General features: G+C 39.6%; 1 long non-coding RNA gene across 1 annotated transcript in view; it reads left to right on the top strand.

Moving 5' to 3' along the window:
- The first annotated feature begins 1723 nt into the window (after positions 1-1723).
- Positions 1724-16427, top strand: part of LOC132325209 (uncharacterized) — a 37490-nt gene continuing 22786 nt past the window's right edge. The window contains exon 1 of the long non-coding RNA XR_009485847.1: positions 1724-1957. This is a non-coding gene — a long non-coding RNA (uncharacterized LOC132325209). The remainder of the gene's footprint in view (positions 1958-16427) is intronic.

Raw genomic sequence — 16427 nt, 5'->3', positions numbered from 1 at the left:
ATATCATTATTAATGTTGAATGGCCTGAACTATAGATGTGCTATTCTAAGATTAATGATAATATCTACTTAATTCCTTATGAATTCTAATATTCTGTATGCTTCTGAGACAGCTTTTCTAGCAAATTGCTTAGAGGTGAGTAAGAGGTGTTAGCCTAACTTCAATTGTAGAAGGGTGCATGAGAAAAGAAACCACCGTCATATGTAGTGTTGCATAAAGAGCAAAGCCACTCAGGTGTTAAAAAATGAACTAGAAGAGATGAGGCTGGTGAGATGAAGGTGATATTTTCAGGGATGGGAGCCATGCTTCCTGTCTTTTGAGGATAAACAGTTGAATCTTTTCATTTATTGTTACAATTCCCATGCCATCTTGCCATGGCAAGAGAACCATTGTAATATTCCAATCATTCAGTTTCTTGACCTAGTATTTTGCTCTGACATTTTGACTTGCACATCCAGAGCCTAATATTCCCAGATGGTCTCTCATATAAGTTCATACAAGATAAAATTAGCCAAGACAAATCAATTAGTCAGTCTGTTATAGCCACTAAATGACACCTTTGGTAGAACAAATCAAAATATTATGTGAAAGTTGTTTTTTAAAAAACTATTTTTACAATGGAATTGTCCCTAGTTTTATGCTTGTAGGTTTGTATGAGTCTGGAGGGAATTTGGTTAGGAGGAATAGGATGAGTATGTTTTGCCTGTAGATAATGACAGTGCTTAGTACCAGTATAAATATCAGTATCAGTAGATACATTATTGGAGAAAGAGGTGGCATTTTAGCATAGCTTGTAGTTTATTTGAGTTGTTGACAGATTTTATAGATAAAAGCAACACATCATGTCACACAGAAGAGAATAGGTGGCTCTGACTAACAATGATCCCACTAAGATAAATCCTTTTCTTTAAGTGAAGACCTGTCCCAAACTCAGATTTCCTTATAATTTTTCCTCTTGCTCTTCTCCTTGTAATTCTTCTCCAAATCTTCAGAAAGGTACTTCCTAACTTGTTAATTCTTCATAATGCCACTCGTGTCTTTACTGCCTCTGAGAATTTATTGGAGAGTGCCCAAATCTACAGCAGTTCCTTTTTGAGGTTGCTCTTAGTTGAACAGTTCCTCCTGTTGACTGTATCCTGTCTCCTTGTCTCCTTCACTGAAACCTTGGACACAAGGGGCTAGCTGCTCTTCCTGGTCAAGACAGGAAGGGTTTACTCTTAACAACAACAAGACCAAAGAAGATTAAAGCAAACAAAACCACCCCCACTTAGTTTATGTATTCTTACTTACAAGCAGATATTCTCAACTTTTTTATGGTCCTCATACTCTGATTAGCTGACATACTTAGTGCCTTCCTCCACAGTGCAGCATTTCCCCATGCATTATGCTTTGCTGGCCTCTTTCCTCTCTGTCTGGAGTCTTTAGACGTTTCCCTTTCTCTCCCAAATAGTTTGTTTAATTCAGACTGCATATCGCTACTTTTTTCTTGGAATTCAGTCTCCCTCCTGGGAAGCTTCCCCACCCTTCCTCATCGGTTGTTTGAGCATAATAATGGAACATTGGCAAAAGAAAATATTGCATAAAAATCCACACGGAATTTTACAACCCTGTAGAAGTGCCCATAAAACAGCTTTGCAAAACTGAAAAAAAAGCCACACCCAAAAGCCCAGATCCTGGAAAACTGGCTAACAACTCTCCCAAATCCACCAGTGCTTAACTTAGCCTTGGATATAAAGTCATACAAAAGTACATATTCTGGCTCACTGCCAAAAAAACTACCCAGGGGTCCTCCTAGGTCAGCACAAAGAAGAAATTGTCTCAGATCCCTTCAAGTTTATCCTCTTTAGTCCGAGGATATGCTGGTGGCTAAAAAGGAGTATGTTGCCTGCAGCTGACAGCAAAAATGTGATCCAACAGAGAGCTGAAGCAATACTGAGATCAACAACAGTTTAACTAGGTAAGCAAAGCTCTTGGTGTAGCTTGTTTTCTGGCAAGTTTGGTGGGGTTTTAAGCCTCCTCAAATCTCTGAACTTCCCCTGACATGTCCCTCTGTGCTAGATGTAGCGGAGAGATAGCGGACTTGCAAGAACATTCTTTTCCAACCTAGCATGTCCCACAGGAGGCCATCCCAACACCAGCCAGCTCTGTGTGCTCAGTCATTCCCTTTTTAAGCATTGCACCAGTTTTAAAATTGCTCTGTGCCAGCAGTGCTTAAAAGTCAGTCTTAGTTGCCTTGCATAGCAAGCCTAAAATGCAGTCAAAAACTTTCCTACTATGATGGGAAAAGGAAATGTTTCCCTATAACACAAAGAGTTCAGCAAGGCAGATCCAGACTTACATGTCTTGATTTTTGCATCACACCTATTACCTGTCAGTATAATCATCTGATGGGGATATTTTAAAATCCTTGGTTTCTCTAGTTCTGATTTTTTTTTTAAGTGGAGAGACCTGTGAAGGTGCTTTGTCTTTGATTATTGGTTTTAGATGCTAAAATTAATTCCCCTGAATCGTCCAGTAAGCAAGGAGGAGGAATAAATTTTGATTCACTCTGCCACCTGTACTCCTGACAGCTTAATTTGTTAATGGCAATTCTGCAGGCACTAAATGAATGCTCATGAAAGTCTTGACTATCTGATAAAGGGCACTGGCTAGTATGATGCAATTAGCTGAGCTCACTGATTATGATGGACAGCTGGAGCTCTGAGTTTTTCTGAAAGAGCTTAATCAATTGCAGAAGAATAATAGAAGCTCTTTACATGAGAAAGGCAAAGAATGAAGGCAGTTAATTAGATTTTTTAAAAAATGGTTGTGTTTATTATACTTCCCATTTGGCCTTGACATTTAAGTCTCAACCACAAGTGAAAAAAACTGTACTGCTGATTTCACTGCAATCAAAACCAGTTTTAATTTGCATAAGCTGAAAGTATTTGTTTGAAACTATGACCTACAATAAAACCCCCAAAAAATTTTCACACTGTTTTGCAGAAATTTCATATTTTCTCTTAAAAGCAAGAGTGATGAAAGTCATTTTCATGTACAGTAAACACTGTTTTTCAGATTTTTAAAAAAACTTTTTTGCATTTTTTTGTTATTTTCACCTTGGCCAACTGATGAATTCAATAGAATAGCAAAACAATTCCCTTTGACAGGAGGCACAATACCAGCTCCCCCAACTTCTCTGCTAGCAAAAGAGCTGGCTGAGCAGCTGTCCCCTGTCCCTCTGCCAGGAAATGCTGACAGCAACAGCTACACCATTTCAGCTGCTAACTGGCTCCATAGCAAGTTTTGATGGCTAATGAATTGCGTAAGCGCTACCCAGATCTGCCCAGATCTGAGGAAAAAGAACAGCAGCTTTGGGATTTCGGCTGTTTTGAGAGAGACCCAGCACCACAGAAAGTTTCTTTCAAATGTGTGGGTCACACTCTGCCCGTAGTGACTTGGTGCCATAACACAAATCTGCATAAACCAAAGCTGCCTTTTCTGGTAAAGCAGAATGAAAAAGGGTTTAGGAGACACTAGCATCTTTCAGCTGGCACAGAGTGTTTTGCTATGACAGCAGCCAGCCACGATGGAGCCAACTGACAGAGCAAGTGTGCATGCATGTTGAAAATTGGCTGATTTAGTTGCTTACCCACACGTACAAACGAATCCTGGTAGCTCCCTAATTGCCAAGCTATTAGCTATGCAGTCAGGCAGCTCCAAGATTAAGCAAGTCCCTTCAGTTTTAGACACTTGCTTGCATAGCTGTGAGGAAATCCCTGATGCTTTGTCTACTTTTATTAAGCTATCGGAGCTCTGAATGCGTATGCATGTGGACAGGCATTGTGTAAACCTCCAAGCAGACCAGTGCTGCGAGGGAGCTGCCCTTAGGTACACAGGCTGTGTGCATGACCAGGGGCAGCTGATTCTCCTCTGGTGTCTTAGGCAGACTTTCTCTGTAACAGGAAAAGTCATTTGCCTTTCACAAGAATCAGATGCTTTACTTGGTGGCTTTTTCTATGGGGCAGAAAGTTATTAACTTAAACGAGGATGATCACAAATGTGATGTGGGCACTTTTAAAGGCAAATCTGCTACACACTGATGAAGGAACAAACTATTGTTTTTGGGGAAAACTGCCCTTTTTTTATGTCTCCTCAATTGTGCATTGGAAGTTTAGGCCTGCTGGGAAGGTCTCACAGCTAGATACCTGACATTTTGCTAAACACTGGACTGTTTAGATACCTTTGAAAATATTTCTTTGGGCTTTTCTAAGCTTTGCACTGAGCTCAGGTGATTCTCTTGGCCTGGGCCGACAACAACTTTTTGAGAAATTGCTCTTCATAATTAAGGTGAAGGATGTGACAAGACCTGATTTCTGAGCTGAAAGTGTTTTAACAGCCCTAATAAATGGGTCATCCTTGTCTGTATGGGTCTGTACTGTAAACCAGTCTGTAACTGCAGGCTATCAGGCCAGCTGGAATAACAGCCTTTAACCTGTGATGAGTGTGGATGGATGCCACTTGCATTCCAGTTTCAGTGCTCCCCTTCTGCTCCCCACAGAGCGCTTTGCCATGTGCTGTGTGAATGGAGCAATCCAGTCAAGTTACCGTCTGTAGAGTGGAGCAGAAGTGTGCCTTCACTCACAGAGAATGAGGTGATTTCACCTGTGATTCAATTCTACACCGCGAGGTGTAGCCAGACTTTTCAGGTTCTGTATTGATTTTAAAAGCAACACCAGTAGATGTGTCCTAGTCCTCTGGATTCAGAGCCTACTGCATCATTCCCTCACACATTCTGTCTCCCTAACATCAGCCATTATCCTCATAATTGTTGGGAAGTTCAAATGATGTTTGTGTAGCCAGCATCACTCTGATAACTCCTGATAAAGCTACAGAATAGAAAACAAGTTTGTTTTTTTTTTTTGACAAATCTAATTCACTTGTCCAAACTCCTGGTTTGGAGACAACAATAAACCCACTAGCACTTTGATGCCATTCCCATTGTGGTTTTCATGGAAACCAACATTTTCTTTAGTGACTATCACTTGTTTCCATAGCTGAGAAATTATTTCTAGCCGCCAAAATTTTTCTTCATTATCATTTAGGTTTTATTCTTACTTGCAGGTGCAAAAAGCTGTCTTTAATCTTCTATTTCCTGTTTGTGGTTTTTTTAGTTGATGAGCACAGCTAGAGCCTTAGATTGCTTTCTGTTTCTGTGGCAGTCTCTCATGATCTAGCTCTAGGTTCAGATCTTTTCAGGATTTTCAAGTGCTTGAACCAGACAATAGAGTGGTTTCTTAAATTTTACTGGTGTGACAGGAATATTTATGGCTGCTGAAGTGGCTGCAGTTATTTTATCCATAGCAGCACACATCACACTTGGCCACCTTGGAAATGGACTCTGTGTTTTCATCCAAATCCTATGATTTGCATAAAAGAGTGGATTGTTAATACAGGCCATCAAATTTAACAAAGGAAACTTCCCTTTTTGACTGCATTTGCAGAAAGACAAAAATAATTGCTGTGGGCCTCATACTGTGGTTTCTCAGTGCTTGCTGGGACAGAGAAGGTTTTCCTGTAGGTCAAATTAATATATCTAAAAGTCTTTTGTTTGCCAGTTTCCATGAGACACTCCAGCCTGAGTCCTCTCTTAGAGCAGTTGATTTTTACATTGTTCATCATACAAGATATCCTTTCCTTTTTGATTCTTTTACCTTCTTATTATGTCAGTGGTTCACACCCTCTCCTGAATCACCATGTGACTGCTTTGATCCGAGGATGTTATTCTGTGCTCACATGCTCTCTTTGTTAGCTTTCTTTGATGCAGCAAAACCAGAAAGTTTAAATAAAGGTATTAAGAGTGGGAAGTTTTGGCTGCCATTATCTGGCATGAGATGACAAATTCTTGGGGTTACATTTTGAGGCTATATGGTTAAGGCTGGATTTCACAGTTCTTGGACTTGTGCATTAGCACTGAAAGCTCAGCCCTGTCTTTTTGCCCACCTGTTGTTGGTTAATGGTGGATTTAGGCTAACCTGGGTTTGCTTGTGGTAACCTAAAGTTATTGCTCTTGACAGAAGAGAAAAAAGCAAACAATATACAAATAACTGGGTTTTAAACTTTCATTACAAATTTGCCATGCAGCTTTAATAGTGCTATCAGGAATAGAAAATTGTGTCATGAAAGAAAAGAAGAGTCTTTCCATAGGTTTCCTTAGGACCTCTTTAAAATGATTTATAGAACTGCTCCTCTCTTATAGAATTATATGGGATAATAAAAGCCCCAAACTTGAAAACCAAAGGAAGTTGCTCTTTCAGGTCTTTTCACGAGTAGTTTCTGAACAAAGTTGCTACATATTTAAACAGGTCTGCTGACAATTTCAGGGTGTTTTAGTCCAATAGGTCTGTTCAACATGATGAATGTGATAAGCTGAGTATACTGAATGCAGTCATCAGATGTCAGTTTAGTCAGACACTCACTGTGCTGCTCTCACTCTTCTGTCTAATTGCCTTTAAGCCTTATTTTCAAACTCCCTGAGAATTCATGCTGATCTGAGTCCATGTGCTAGCACTGTCTTTTTTTGATGCTGTAGTGAGCTGGTTCAGGGAGCTGAAGAGGAAAGAAGACTAACCCTGCAAAAATAGTAAATTGCTTTCAGTCCATGTGGCTCCCTGAACTTGGTTGCTAAGAGATCAGCAAGCACTACTGCCAGTGCAAGTTTAATTAATAGTTTAGGAAAAAAGCTATATTTCAGGAGCAGGGTATCCTAAATCTTACCTGATCCCTGGCTTCTAAATGAAGGGATCATTCAGAAACATTGGTCAGGATTCATCAATTTCTTTACTCGAATAACTTGCTTGTGTTTTTCCCAAATGCAGAGTTCATTGGGCCTCATTAAGACACACTTTGATGAAATAAAATGCAAACCCAATAGCTGAACTGACTTAATGAATAAGCAGATGTCAGTAAGACAATATAAGTAAAATTTTTGAAAATATAAAGAGACTGCAATCTTTTAACCAGGTCATGTGGGTCATTTAATAGTCCTGCCAATTGAACAGAGAAGGTGATGTCTTGACCCTTCCGGAATCCACAGGAATTTTTTTATTTACTTGAACCAGGATTGGACTGCAAAGATTTTTTCTTACCACGTAAAGCACGAGACCAGAATTTACTCTCTCTGCATTTACAGTGGCCACATAGTTCAATATACAAATATATCTGTATAAAAGGGGCTCACAAATACAGAAACACAGTGTGGATTAAAAAAAAAAGAAAAAAAAGGATAAACTTCTAGAATCAAATCAGAAGACATTAAATGTTGATCATGACTACATGTAGTCCAAGAAACGAACTGATGTTTAGGAGGAAAGGAATGCTTTGGGAAACACTCATTTAACCTTAATAGATCTTAATAAATTTATTTTAATGAATGTTACTCCTTACCTGCTAAAACAATTGTCTGTATGAGTGAAACACTTTACCGGATGATTTGCTGGGATACAATACAATATAGATGACTAAGCCCAGAATTTGCATTCCAGTATTCTTACATTTATTTGAAAAAAATCACTGAAAGATTCAAAAATGTGTAAGGAGATTACAAGACAACAGACAATATCTACTGTCTGACAGAGACAGCCCAGATATTGTGGCTGATCCCTTTCTCTGGTAGAACATTGTCAAGGTCAGGCTATTAGCCTGACATAGCACTGATTTTTTGGGCAGAGGAAAAACAACCTTTTCAACACAACTATGTCAATTTGAATATGAGTAATGTTTCTCAGCACTTAATCTGGGAAAAATTCTCAAAGGTCAAAGCTTCAACGTGGAATAAAAGACAAAGATTCAGAGCAGCTTGGCAGTCAAGACTGAAAGCCAGAGCACAACTGAGCCTCAGCAAATGTGATTGATTCTATTAAAAAGAAAAACAACAGAAAGAAAAGAAAAAGATGGTTTAAAACACTGTATTTAGCAGAGTGTATTGTTGGTGTTCACCCTGAATTAATCCACTCCAGAGACTGTGCCAATACACAGAACTGCTGTTTTAAAAAGCCTAGTGTTTGGCAGCTGTTTTTCTTGTGCAGAATCATGGAGAACTGTGATTACATCTTTTGGACCTCGCCCACCCCCTCCCTTCGAATGCATTTGTTTCCTTTCAGCAGTATTGCAATTTAATTATCTTACAAAAGAAAGAAGTGGAAATGAGGAGGAGGAGGAAGAAGAAGAAGAGGAAAATGTCAACATGTAAAAATGTTATGGGTTTAATTTGGTCTAGAAAGGGACTTCACATATCTGGAAGCACAATAGCTCTTTCAAGGCCAAAATTATCCTTGTATGATGACCTTAGAAACAATCACCAAAGTTTTTTAAGAGGGATCATGCCATGGCTTGGAACTGGAATGTGTTTTCAAGTGCAGTGACAGCTTCATTGTTAGCTTTTTCCTGCTACTTCTCTCTGGTTCCTGATGAATTTAGAGAAAGTAGGTATGACACAAAACTGGAATTTTCCACTGTTTAGTAATGGTCTCCTTCTCAATGGCCATCATCAAATGTACATGGGATCCTGGGATATGGGACTTCACTGCAGTCACAGAGCTGGAGTACTCTTCAGCAGTAATGAGCAGCAGTAACTGACGGGAAACATCTTTCCTACATCTCTCAAGAAAAAGTAATTCCATCACACACCCTGGATCATGGGAAAGACTTAGATTCACAGAGATGCCAGCGCATTAAAATAATCTGTAAGTGATTGCATGGTAGGTAATGTATATATTTTTGACCTCCTAGAAGATGCAATTCCAAACTGACTTTTAGATACCGAGTGTGGTTTGCCTCTTTCTTGTCTCTCCTTGGCAAATGTCTTAATATCCTTTACAAGATCCTCCTTTCAAATGGTCTGAAGTAAGAAGAGAGAAATGAGGAAAATGTTGACAACTATTTTCTAAATTACTTACTTTGCATTTTGCAGGAGAGAAAAACCAGTATAAACTTATAGTATTCTATAATATGTTTGTTTATATATCCTAATAAAGGATACAAAAGAGGGTTGTTTTGCATGTAAGAAGCCAACTTTGGAATCTTTGGACCCAAATATGCTGACTGTAGACATCTTCTGACTAAATATTTGCTAGAATACTTTGTTTCATTCCTGAGGTAGACAGGCAGGGAAGGAAAGAAGCTCACACACATGCAAAGGTAGCATGGACTCACAAGCTTATTTCCTTGTGTAATGCAATTGTCATTGCTTTGTCTAATGCTGATAGCAAAAAGTGCTAGCAGCACCAGGAGTTTGGTATAGGAAATTTTGTGTTTACTTTTAAAATGGAAACCACATCCCTTTTAGATTTTATCCAGAATGGACCCTGGCTACTGATTTCCTTTAACATGCAAACTTCCCTCATTTTGTGCACTGAGTCTGTCTAAAACACAAAACTGGGCTGTATATATATATATATATATATATATATATATATACATTATAAATACATAAATATTTATTTATTTATATTTATATTTATAAAAGGAGTTTTATTTGGAGACAGAAGCAGCGGAACATCACCTTTGGAAAAAACTCCTGTCACAAATGAAGTCTGTATAAAGTGCTCTCCTTTCAGTTTCCTTGGCTAAAGACTACTTCCTGCCTGGCCATGAAATATTTGGAGGCTGAATCATTTTCTTAACCAGTACACTGCTACCTCTGTAACACTTTCTCAGTTAGAGAAATGCATGGGGTTGAACTCTGAGCATCTGCACTTTTGCTTGTTCCCCCAAAGGTAGTGACAAAGGTATTCTCATGCTAAATGTACATCTCCCTTTTTTGGTTGAGTAGACTTTATGAAGAGACTTTTAGTCTCTTCCCTTCTCTTTCTATGTTAGCATTAAGCTCCTTGCTCACTTGGCAGGTATTGAGACCCCAGAGATTACGTGCACAGGGACTTCACAGAACAGGGAGACTTCAGCCCTGAGCTGCCTTTCTGCTCCCAGAGGAAGGGCTGCCTGCCTCTGCAGGGCGTGGGGAAGAGCCATGAAAGGCATGGGCAGAGGTCACACCTGCACAGGCAAAGGGCACATTCCTTTTGTGGATGTGATGTGCTCCTAGTCAAAGGGCAAATACTTTCCAATAAACTGAAAGCTTCCACTTTGTGGTTTTGCTTGTGCTTTGACTACAAGGAATATATTACAGTATTCAAAGGTTGCACTGGTCTTGCAGGCATGCTTGCAGGTAGCTGCTGGGAGGTGCCCAAGGTGCCTGTGCTCAGGTGAGATGTTTGTGCTGCAAAGGTCAGTTGGAAGTGGAATAGCCAGGGTGACTGACTGCCCAAGGATGCTGCTGCTGCTTGGGTCACAGCACTGTGCAGCAGCCTCTGAAACACCCTGCTCTGTCTCTGTGACAAACACACCTCTGTGAATGCACCAGGATACCTTCCCTTCATTACTGCTGAGTGTGTGCAGGCAAGCTGACCCTGCCAGCACAGCAGACAGCCTGAGAGGACTTCAGCCACAGCACCAAGGGCTCAGTCCTGGCTGTGTGGCAGCCAGATGTTAGATATCCTGGGCTCTGACACCAAGGAGTGTGCATGCACAGATGTGGAACCAAACAGGTTCTGTTCTTGAATGCCTTAGAAGCTCTCTATTTAGTACTTGGAAAGAAATTTAGCACACTGTTTTTTAGTAATTTATTTATTACTTGGGAAACTCTCAGGAAAGTACAAACTAAGCTTAAGTACAATGATACTACTGAGGAATAGCCCTTTCTCTGTATATGAGCACTCTGAAGCAATTGGAAGCTGTTGATTCTGAACTAGTTGTGTTATTGTCTTAATTGGTCAACATTTCTGGTCTACTGATCTGCAAGAGTTAGAAAATTCAAGACTTAGAAAAGCTCTAAGAGATTCTCTAGCTGACTTGTTTGTTCTTCTGACTTCCCCTCTTCATTATTTATTTTGTTATAAAGTCTAGAAAGGAGCTTTGGGAACTTTATCTATTAACATTCTCTTGAGGAAAGCAAGTGCTCAGTGGATCAGACAATATCAAAGCTGCAATGAAATTAATATTGTGAAGCATTTTACATGCCTTTCAACTCTAAAATTTGCAGCAGTTGGTTAGTGATGATAATTCAAGTTGCACAGAAGCCAAAAGCTATAAAGATATTGATTTATACAGAAAAAGAGGAATGGAAATAGGATCTTCATTAAACTCTGAACATTACAAGTTGTAGTTTGAGTTCACCTTGTCCAGGTTTGGAGGCAGATATGAGAGGAGAGTTTTAGTTTTATTATTTCTGGAGTAAAAGATCAAAGAATGTTAGTGAGGAAAAAATATAAAAAGAAAAAGCATCATCTCCTTGACTTTTCTATCAGCATATACAACCATTTTGCCTGAGAAACAAAAGTGATGAAACAGAGAAGACGAAACTTGGGGGAAGTGAGAGTAAAGATGGTGATGTTGTTAGTGCATGAGGTTTTACTGGTTCTGGTTTTGTCCTTTCTGGGTTTGTGTAGCTTCAGATGAGTTACATCAGTTGTGTTTTTTGTCCTTTTTGGTGCAGTAACATTTCTTTGATTATTGCAAGCAGATTGAAAAGAATTATGCCTTAGGCTAGGAAAGCTGTATGGCTCTTACCTTGGGGATAGTAGAGTCCTTCCCTGGCAGAACTGATAACTCAGTAAAATCTCAGTTTTATTCCTTCTTGTACTCAGCATGGCTAGTACACATGCAAGCAGCAAATCCACAGGACCACAAACTGGATTTTCCTGTCTATTCCCTAAGCTTGCACAGATGGCCAGGTGACAACTTGAGCCCCTGAAGGAAGTATCAGGGTAAGTTTTAAGTCACAGAATTCACAGAATTTACAGAATTCATAGAATGACTAGGTTGGAAGAGATCTTAAATGGAGTCCAATCCATGCCCTAACACCTCAACTAACCATGGCACTGAGTGCCACATCCAATCTTTTTTTAAACACATCCAGGGATGGTAACTCCACCACCTCCCTGGGCAGACCATCCCAGAACTTTATCACCCTTTCTGTAAAAGGCTTTTTCCTAATATCCAACCTATATTTCCCTTGAAGTGGTCCTCTACAAGGTGATGTCTTTTTTCTATTTTCCAATGTATGGCAAAAATTATGCTCACCTTGCTAGTAGTATATTGATGATAACTTAGTCTGCTCTTGTTTTGTTTGGTATTATTCCAATAAACTAGACAGTCACATGTGCACACGTGCTACAAAATAATCTATTGCCATCCTCAGCTTCTAAGAAGTCCTGGAGGTATTAGTGTTGAAAAGTGTCAGCTTTTTCATATGGATTTGGTCAGATCCCACTGCCAAACCTCTGGATTCTGGGAAGCAGGTCCTTCCTGCATGGATCTGCTGACCTCTAAGCTCTTTCCTCAGCTAGGAAATCTTTTTACCAATTCTTCCCAGGGACTTCCACCTTTCCCTGTAAACTAGTGAGATCTGCAGAATAAGGCATTTTTCTGGCTTCTCCTGGGATGCTGTTTATGGTGCAGGGAGAAAAGAAACACATCTTTCAGCTTGACCCTGCTCCTGAAGCCTGTCACTCAAACCTCCATCAGCATCAAGTGACAGTGAGCTCCTCAGGGAGCTGCAAGGAGATGGGATTGGACCTTATTGTCTGGAAAGCAGCTCAGCAGTGAAAGACCTTGGGGTTCTGATATACAAAATGTTGAGCATGAGTCAGTCTTTGCAGCAATGAAGGCTGTCTGAATTTTGGGCTTCAGATGCTTACATCCACACCTTTGTGGTGCAGAATTAACTTGATTTATTTTTGAAATGTAGTGAGTAACATGTAAAAATAGGATTACATGAACCTTTCACAGGAAGACAAAATTTTATAAAGTGATGGCATTATGGTGTGTTTCCACAAGCTTGACATAATTCAGGAGAAGATTGTCAAGATAACTTCCAAAAATGTCAGAGAGGCAATTTGCTGAAGCTTTATAAAAAATGATGACATTTGTTCTTTCAGAATCAAACTGCTACTGCTAGCTACCTTAAATTGTACTTTGTTCTCAACCCTGAAAAAGCTTTTGTCTGGACTCAGCTTAATCACTATTGATTTCAATAGCACTATTGAAAATAAAGCAAGGTAAGGATGTGTATTTAAGCTCTGCAGGATCAAGGTCTTATTTTGCTGAATTTTTATTGCTCCAGGTGAAATATATGAGAGATAGGGACACCATGAAACACAATTTGATTATTTTTTTTTTAGAGATTTGTCATTTCAGTAAATTGTTAATATGTAAAAGAAACAAGGATCATCTGCTCTTTGTTTCTTTCTGCTGATGCTTTAGTGAAACAATGACAGCTACTCAAATTAAACACTGCCCCTTAAAAAAAGTCAAGATGACTATTTTATCTACATAGTTCTATTTACAATAGTTTACAGCAGAAAAGTATTCCACTGACTTTATCTCTTCAAGCAAGCCTGCTGTGTTGTTGATAATTGTAAAGTGGATTATTGTACCAAAACAAAGAAAGCTTTTCTCCAACGTGTGTATGAAAACATTGAAGGTGGGGAAATTATGCCCTCAGTTTGGCTCTTCAGAGCCAAATTAATATAACATTATTAGTGTTATATTTCAGAAGTAATGGGTTACTCAGTCTTTGTTCAAGTGCCAGGATAAGCTGAGGAAGAATGGCTACAGGACACATCAGCAGAGCTGCAACATACTCCATTTTAGGAATCCATTCTGGTTTCTAATGTGGGCAGAAAATTAAATGGTTGACTGATGGTCTCTGGTCATAATGTACAGCATTGGGCTCTAGCAACAAAAAATATTCACTGTCCTAGACAGTAAAAGTGTGGCATTAACATATTTATATTGGAACAGTAACCGCTATAGTAATATAATTATATTAATAATGAGAATGGATGATCCAGCTTCAGAGGCTGGGTCCATGCCTTGTTTGCTTTGCTGGTACAGACGAGTCCCTGGGGATTTGTGTGCTTGGACTTAGACTTGTCTTTGTGCCAGATCTGTGTGCACTAATCCATGCTGCCTGCTCTGGGAAGGAGCACTTGTCAAATCCCTTTGCATTCAGGCTCAACATGGCACAATCCAACACAAATGTTGTGCCTGCAGGACATTTGAAATGAAGCCACTGTCTGTATTTGCCTAGGCTCCTGGTAAGTGAATTTGTCTTTACAGCAGATCCAAGCCTAAATCTTTACTGTGCCTGATGGGAGTCATATCTGAAAGTCCCATTTTGTGGGAGAATGCCTTAATTATTAGCAGGTACAGAGTTTAGTGCCTTGTAGGTCAACTGTTGTCCCCATCCCAAATCACACTGGTCAATGCCTATATCTAGCAAAAAAAAGGAGAGAGATTTGTATTCATGGACTTATCTTTTCTCTTTAGTGGAGAAAATGGCATAAAACCTAGTTGAAATAAGTCTAGATCTGTCACCATTGAGTCAGGAATAACACAAACTCTAGGTCAGAAGGCTAGAAGCCCTGACTTTATTGGCGCGCCCCCCCCCCCCCCCCCCCCCCCCCCCCCCCCCCTTTTATACCCTGGTCTGACACAGGTGGACCTGATTGGTCATTTAATCAACACATTTCACATGATTGGCTAATTAAGAAGACACACTTTGGAGTAAACATCTCATGAGAAAAACAACTTATTACAAACACTGCAAATAGTTTACAATTCTTTTTCTCCCGCTCCCGAAAGCTTCCCAGACCAATTCATGGGAAAGCTTATCTAGTTTTCTCTGTCTCTGACCAGACTGTCATATCCCCATATATCCTGTGCTATTCTCCAAACCATGGCAAGAAGAACCAAAATTGGGCCATTAACTACAATAATAATTTAAGAAAATGAATGATCATGCTACAGAGGCTGGGTACCTGCCCTGTGTGCTTTGCTGGTACAGATGAGTCCTTAGGGGATGGTGTTCCCAGCTGAAGAGACCTGACTTCTTGCCTTTGTCCTAAAGCCCCTTACTTGAAACAGTTGCTGGCTGTAACATGAGAAAGTGAGAATTCCTGCTGGTGGAGAAAGGCATCAGTCAGTCCTTTCAGGTGGAAATCGTGTGGAAGACACTGAGCTGGGTTATGTGTTATTTCAAAACCTGACCTGGAAGGCGTGTGTGTACCCACGCATTAGAACTCCAGGCAGGAAGATATTTCTGTAGGCATAAACCTGCATGGAGCTGCCATGTCCTGCTGGACCCCAGGAGAGAAGGGGAAATTTGGCAGAAGGGGGATACTTCTTTCATCTTGCAGGAGTTACTCTGGTTTCTGAACTTTTTCCTTTCAGAGGAAAATTGAAACAGATACTGTTCAGAGGTTTTCAAAAGTTAGAAGAAATCAACTCTTCCCAAGCCCCTTTCCACAAAACCTCTCTGCCTTTCCCAGATCAACCCAAGGCAACAACAATTTGTTAGTCAGGACACTCACCTGGAACATCTAAATGCTAGGTTTAGGACCTTGTTCTAGGTTTCCCTTTGTGACAAGGAAATAGAACTTGTTATGGGTTCTCCCAGTTGGAACCAGCAAGCTGTAAAGTCTGTTTGCCTCCTCAGCCTCATGATTATTTAATTAATGAGTTCTACAGTATAGAGCTGCGGTATGGAGAGAAGGGTTCACAGGCAGTAGTCACATCCAAGCTATGGAACCCTTCATGTTACTCCTTACTGTCCTTTCCTCACTCCCAGGAGAGCATTGTTCTGGAATGGAGACTTCTCATACCTAAAATCCCCTTCTGGGTCTTATAAACCTTTTCTGACTTACCTTTATTCAAAGCAAATCCTTACACCAACTTGTTTTTGATGGTGATGTTTCTCAGCAATGAAAGAAACATCATTGACTCATTAGAAAATCCCTTCAGGTCAGACTTTTATGGCATTGTTCTTACAGATCTGCAGGCAGCAGAGAACTAAGTGTAGATAATTTTGCTGGTGTTCTTGTTTTTCAAAGGGTCATAAAATGTATGACAAAGAAAGGCAAAAATACTTTTCCTATGTAAATATCCTTTAGAGTGGAACAAGAGATACAGCATCAAAATCTTCTTTCCCTAAATACAAGGTGACACACTGACATTCCAAGAAAATGGCAACAGATCCCTCTGCCAGTATATGGTGATGGATTCTCAGTTCTTTGTGTGATTCATGATGATAGTTAGATGTCAAATCTTTGGTGAATACCAGGGAAGAAATAAAATATAATAATATAAAAAAATCTAGTGACTTCTGACAGGAAAAATCTGAGATAAACATGGCCTACCTAAAAGAAGCTACATATATTAACGCCATTAATTTTATGTTATTAGGAGTATTGAATACATGAATATTGAATAGGTTGTATGAAAAGTGCAAAGATTTAATATATACCTTTTCTTATGTCACTGTCCAGTTATGTGATCAAAAGCTACTGCATTTTTGTGGGAGTTTGTAGGAAGTCAAAGGCCAATATTTT

The sequence above is a fragment of the Haemorhous mexicanus genome, chromosome 3, assembly GCF_027477595.1.
Source record: "Haemorhous mexicanus isolate bHaeMex1 chromosome 3, bHaeMex1.pri, whole genome shotgun sequence".
In the NCBI taxonomy this organism is placed as follows: Eukaryota; Metazoa; Chordata; class Aves; order Passeriformes; family Fringillidae; genus Haemorhous; species Haemorhous mexicanus.
This window is presented reverse-complemented; position numbering and strand designations above follow the sequence as displayed.